Genomic DNA, 6114 nt, shown 5'->3' on the forward strand with positions numbered 1-6114 from the left:
AACTCATACTCTGTTCAGCCACCAAAGTGATTTTCCAAAAACACAAGTCTGACTATGTTAGTCTCATACTCTACATTCTGGGGGCTTCCTCCAGGATCAAATACAAAATCCTGTTTGATTTTCAAAATCCTTCCTAACCTGTACCTTCGTACCTTTGTAGTCTTCTTGCTTCTCACATCAGCGATCCCAGCCTCCCAGCTAGCCCTTGAACAAGGTCATCTGTCTTCCTACTTTGGGAATGTTCACTTGTCTTCTCTCATGCACGGGATGCTCTCCCTCCTCCAATCTTCCTCTTGGCCTTCCTTCCTGGCTTTCTTCAAGTCTCCGCTAAAACTCCATCTTCTCCAAGAAGTCTTTCATGATCCCCCTTTCATCTATTGGTCATCTCCAGTTTATCCTGAATGGAATATGTTTGTACCTGATCCCTTGCCTGCAGTCTACCCCATTAGAGGGTGAGTTCCTTGAGGACAGGGCTTGTCTTTTGCCTTCTCTATATCCTCAGTGTTTTGCACAGAGTCTAGCACAGAGTAGGTGCTTAGTAAATACTTGAATTGACTGAGACCCCCATTGGGGAATGTTGCCAGAGGGTTCTGCTATCACTACAGAGAGTGGTGCTTTGGAGTTCAGATAATTAACAACACATTGTACTCATTTTATTTATAGAAAAGTCATTTGTTTAACATTCCAGTCTCCTCTTGCAGATTCTGTTCCCATTGCCACCATAAACTCGTGCACTGATCCCAGGGACAGGAAGCTGGGAGCAGCAACATCATCTCAGAGCTTTGAGCTTAAAGAGCCTGGGGAGAAGCTCATTCAGTCCTCACATTTTATATAACTGAGGTCACAAGATCTGCCCAGGAAAATCAGCCAGGATCAGAACCCAGGACCTTCAACTCCTGATCATGGTTCTTTCTGACTCTTTGCAGAACCCACACATCTTCTCTTTAGCCCACTTGCACAGATGACATGGGGCTAGAGCAGGGCTCTAAAGAAAGTAGTCTCAGAACCTGATATTTCTACCTGAGGCTAATGCAGAAAGCAGGGAGAGAAAGGGTTCAAGACCCGGAATGTCTCCCAACACCACCTCTGCAACCAACATTCCAAGAATTCCCTGGTGGGACAAGAAACAATTTCTATTATTTGGAGAAGTGTGAAGGTTAGAGTTCTGGGGATTGAGTACTTCCATTACACCAAGGTTTTGTTCCTAGATGCAACCTCAATTCACCTGGCTTCTTGCCTTGGACAAAGATGCTCTGCCCTTCCCTGGCTTGGTTTGCCTGCTCTGTAAAATGTGGAGAGTAATATTTACCTGTAGTGACTTATTGGAATGGCAAGGGGTTTAATTAATGTTTGTCTTGTGCTTTGAGATCTCTGGATGAAAGGAAAGACATAAAAGTGCATAGTGTTATTACTGAAATGGTTGGTTGGTGGCTTGCCACTGTCAAGCCATAAGGTTTGAATCATGCAACATTCTTGGGCATTTTGGTCCATGATTCACAGCCAAAAATGAAAAGTACACAGGCATAAAATGACATGGGTCTGGGACATGCAGGCAAATTGGATTTCTTTGTTTCCTACTCCCTCCACCATGGTCTCAACCACTCCCTTCCTCCCCAGCTGGCGTTCTAAATAGAAAACTACTTCATCTCTGCTTCTCCCAAACCGACAGTAAACCACTCTCTGTCCTTGGAGTCTTGAAGAGAAGATGAACACGAAGAGCTGTGGCACCCATTCCTCAGAAGTCAGAGAGCTCATACTTGCAGAAGGTGGGGGTGGAGAACCTCCCATCACCTACTGCTAGTCCTGGAAGTGGAATCAGATGGATGCTGCCAGTGCTCCTGGAAAGCCCACTGTATCCTGTGCTCAACTTCTCATCTTTGTGACTTCTCACAGCTAAGGGCCCTTCTTGGGCCACCTTGCCCTCCCCCATTAGAATGGAAGGTCCATAAGGGTTGACGTCTCTTTGTATTTGTAACCCCGATACTTAGCATGTTTGGCACATTGCAAACAGTTTAAAAAGGCACAGACCCCATTGCAATGCATCCAGTGATACTGCCTTTGAGGACAGATTATCAGTCTGTGCCCCATACACCTGACAAAGTGGCACCTGTGACTCATCAACTCCCTGTTAACTGCCACTAATTGGTGCCAACTTAGCTAGTCCACTACCTCAGGGAGAGCCTAGGACTTCTCTTTCTACAAAAGAGAATGGCAGAGACCACAGCAATTCCCATTGCTGAGATTTCCCACAGACCCTCTTCCATTCTTGAAGATGAAGCCTGGGCACCGTCTTCTGTCTGAAGCTTTCCCAGGTCCGATGGGCGGTGGAGACCTGGTATTTCTCTGCCTTAGAATAATTTGTGTCCCTTCTCTTCATATTTCTTCTTTATAGATGCTTTTCTGTCTTCTCCACTAGAACATAAAGTTCTTACAATTAGGAATTGTTTCATTCTTTGTCACTGGTCCTCAGCACCTCAGACAGTGTCTGGCACACTGAGTATTAAATAATAGTATTGCCAGTAACAATGCCTGGTTGTTGATAACAATGATATGTCTAGAACTTTCATCACTAGACCAATGCCCACGTTCCTGCACCCATTAAGTTTCATCATCATTAAGTCTTTTATCACCTCTCCTGCTCCTGTCTAGTCTCCCTGTGAGAACAAAATGCCTTGGATTCTTGGATTGCCTTAAATGTATTGACTCAAAGAGCTCTGAACCTTTGTATCCACATCCCATCCTCCTTCCTCCCCTCTCCATTTTTGTGTGCCAAGGTAAATGAGAAATCAGTTCCACAAGTCCAAGATAAAGAAGGCATAAATGACCACAATCATTCATCTGAAAAAGATGGGAGAGAGGATAATGAGTCAATATGAGTCAGCAGTGGAAAATGGAGGCCAAGGGAGCTAATAGGATGTTGTGCTGCATTGGAGGCATAGCTTCCAAGACTAGGGATAGGAAATTGACCTGGGATTGCTTTGGGATAGGGAACTTCCACAGGAGGAAAGTCCCTCTGCCAAGGCAGGTCAGAACCTTCTCTACTTCTGGTCTTAGAAAGGTGCTGAGAGCATGAAGAGTTATAATGACTTTTCTGAGTGCCCACAACCAGTTTGGGTCAGAGGTGAGACTTGGCCCCAGATATTGTGACCACTGCACCACACTGCCTCTCATCTCTAGGAATAAGAACAGAAGAATCCTCCTGTATGCTGCCTTAGTCAGATCACACCTGGGCCATTATGTCTGGTTGCCCACTCTGAGGAAGGACATTAATAGGCTGATGAGTGTCCAGAAAAGGGAACCAAGATGATGCAGAGTCTTCTGTCTATCACATGAGAAATGGTTGGAGGAACAGAGGTGTCAAGAACACTTCAGGGGGACCTGATACCTCAGATACTCTGCAAGAATTTAAAAGACTATGGTGTAGAAGAAGGATTAGGCTTGTTCTATTCAGTCCCAAAGGAAAATAGGAGGAGCCATGAGTAGAAGCTGTGAAAAAGCAACGTTAAGCTTGAAGAAAGTAAAGCCTCCTTCCATGAGTTCTGCCCCAGAGAAGCACCATCTGCTTCAGGAGGTAGTGAGCTCCCCATCACAGGAGGGCTTCAAATCAAGGCTGAATGATCATTTCTGGGGGTATTGGAAATAGGAGACTGGGTCAGATGTGACTTAAGACTAGAGGTCTCGGAGGACTCTCCTAACTCAGACTCCAGGATTTTGCTGAAATATGGACTATATTAGATACAGCTGTCAATTTGACTTGGGGAATGTCTACAATGGTTAAACAAGAGCCCTGAAAGGTCCCTTTCAGCTCCAGGGTTCAATATTTTTCTAATGAAGGGTCGCAAGCTTCTTCCTCTAAAAAATAAATTCTACAGTCCTAGACTTTGCAAAAGACTTTGAGAGATATTATAGTCAATCCCTCTGCTGTCAGTCAGGTCGATTATAAAGTTGTGCTGGATAGATGTAGCTTCTAGGTTTGGTAAAGAGATCTTCAGAGGAAGAGATCCCACCCACTCCCCTGCAGACCACACTGCTGAGAGAATCCTTAGAAATTTACAGTCTCTACCTCTCTGGCTCTCTAGAGCTATTTGCAAAGGAACCATTTAGATGCATAGAACTGGTCATCCAAAAGAAGCGACTCTCCTCAGTCTTAAGCCAATGCCTGGAACATAGCAGACTCTCAATAAAGATTTATTGACTATGACTTCCCATGAAAAATCTCATTAAAGATGCCTTGGGATTTCCCTTTTTGAGAGTTACTAGATTGACAGATGAGGGAGCTTCTGCAAACATACATGATTTATCTAGTTCAAGAAATTCTCTTATGCTCTCCTTGTGGACAGGCAAGGACAGATGATAGTTATGCACAGATAGATTTGTGACTGGTTGGATGGACGCAACCAATAAGTGATCACTAATGCTTGATGTCAGATCTGAAGGTCTACACTTGAGTACCGACAGGGATCTGCCCTCAATCTTATAGCTGACAGAATTTTTATTAAAAATCAACAATAATTCACCCAACCTCTGTCCTAGGCATTCCTCTGTAGTGTCTCTATAGTCTCCCACTTGATGTCATCAGCTCCCAGGGCTTCAATGATCAACTCTATGCAGCTGATTTCTAGATCTTATCCAGATTTATCCAACCCTGGTATCTTCCCTAAACTTTAGTCCCATATCCACAATTGCCTGTTGAATATCTCAAGTTGAATGTCCCTGTCTTAGACATCTCAAACTCAGCACATTTAAAATAGAATCCATAATCTGTTCCTCCACACCAATTCTTCCCTAGTACCTCACATCAACCAACTGAGGCTTTCTGCACTAGCCTCAGATAGTATCCTATCACCTACATCAACACTCACTATCAACAATAATTAAGAATAATAATCAACTTGTATTCATTAAAAGCTTAGGCACTAATTTCTCAAATATATAGGGAACTGAACTGAATTTATAAGAATACAAGTCATTCTTCAATCAATAAATGGTCAGAGGACATAAACAGGTAGTTTTCATAAGAAATCAAAGCCATCTATAGTCATATGAAGAAGTGTTCTAAATCACTATTTGTTGGGAAAATGCAAATTAAAACAACCTAGCAGATAAGCTAATATGACAGAAAAGGAAAATGATAAATGTTGGAAGGAATGCGGGAAAACTGAGACATTGATGCACTGTTAGTGGAGTTTTTAACTCAACCAGCCATTCTGGAGATCAATCTGGAACTATGCCCAAAGGGCAATAAAATTGTACATACCTTTTGACCCAAAATACCATTGCTAGGTCTGTAGCCAAAGAGATTTTAAAAAAGCAAAAGGACTGATTTGTACAAAAATATTTATAGTAGTTTTTTGTAATGACAAAAAATTGGAAATCGAGGGAATGCCCATCCATTGGAGAATGGCTAAACAAGATGTAACATACAATTGTGATGGAATATTATTGTGCTTTAAGAAATGATCTGCAGAATGATTGCAAAAAAACCTGGGAAGACTTTCATAGACTGATGCAAAGTGAAGTGAGCAGAACCAGGAGAACTTTGTACAAAGTAACAGCCGTATTACATGATGATCAGCTGGGAGTGACAGCTATTCTCAGCGATACAATGATCGAAAATAATCCCAAAGGACACATAATGAAAAATGCTGTCCACCTCTAAAGGAAGAACTGATGGAGTCTGAATGCAGACTAAAGTATACTATTTTTCACTTACTTTCTTATTCTCTTCCTTCCTTTTCTCCTCCCTTCTTTCCTTCCTTCCTTTACTTCTTTCATTCTTTCTGGTTCAAGTTTTCTTCCACAAAATGACTAATATGGATGATTGTCCACATATAACTTATATCAGATTGCTTACCACCTTAGGGAAGAGGATGGGGGTGGGGAGAAAGAGGATTTGGAGCTCAAAATGGAAAAAAAATGAATTAAAAAATTTACATGTAATTGAGGGGAAAAATTATTACAAAAAATATTATATAAACATAAAAGAGAATAAAAGAAACAAATTCTTAGGGGAAAAAAGAGCTTAGAGCCAATGAGCAATCAATCAATAAACACATATTAATGGTCAGGCACCATGCTAAGCACTGGGTGTTCCAAAAAGAGGAAGCCAAAGTG

The sequence above is a fragment of the Notamacropus eugenii genome, chromosome 6 (genome assembly GCF_028372415.1).
Source record: "Notamacropus eugenii isolate mMacEug1 chromosome 6, mMacEug1.pri_v2, whole genome shotgun sequence".
Classification (NCBI taxonomy): Eukaryota; Metazoa; Chordata; class Mammalia; order Diprotodontia; family Macropodidae; genus Notamacropus; species Notamacropus eugenii.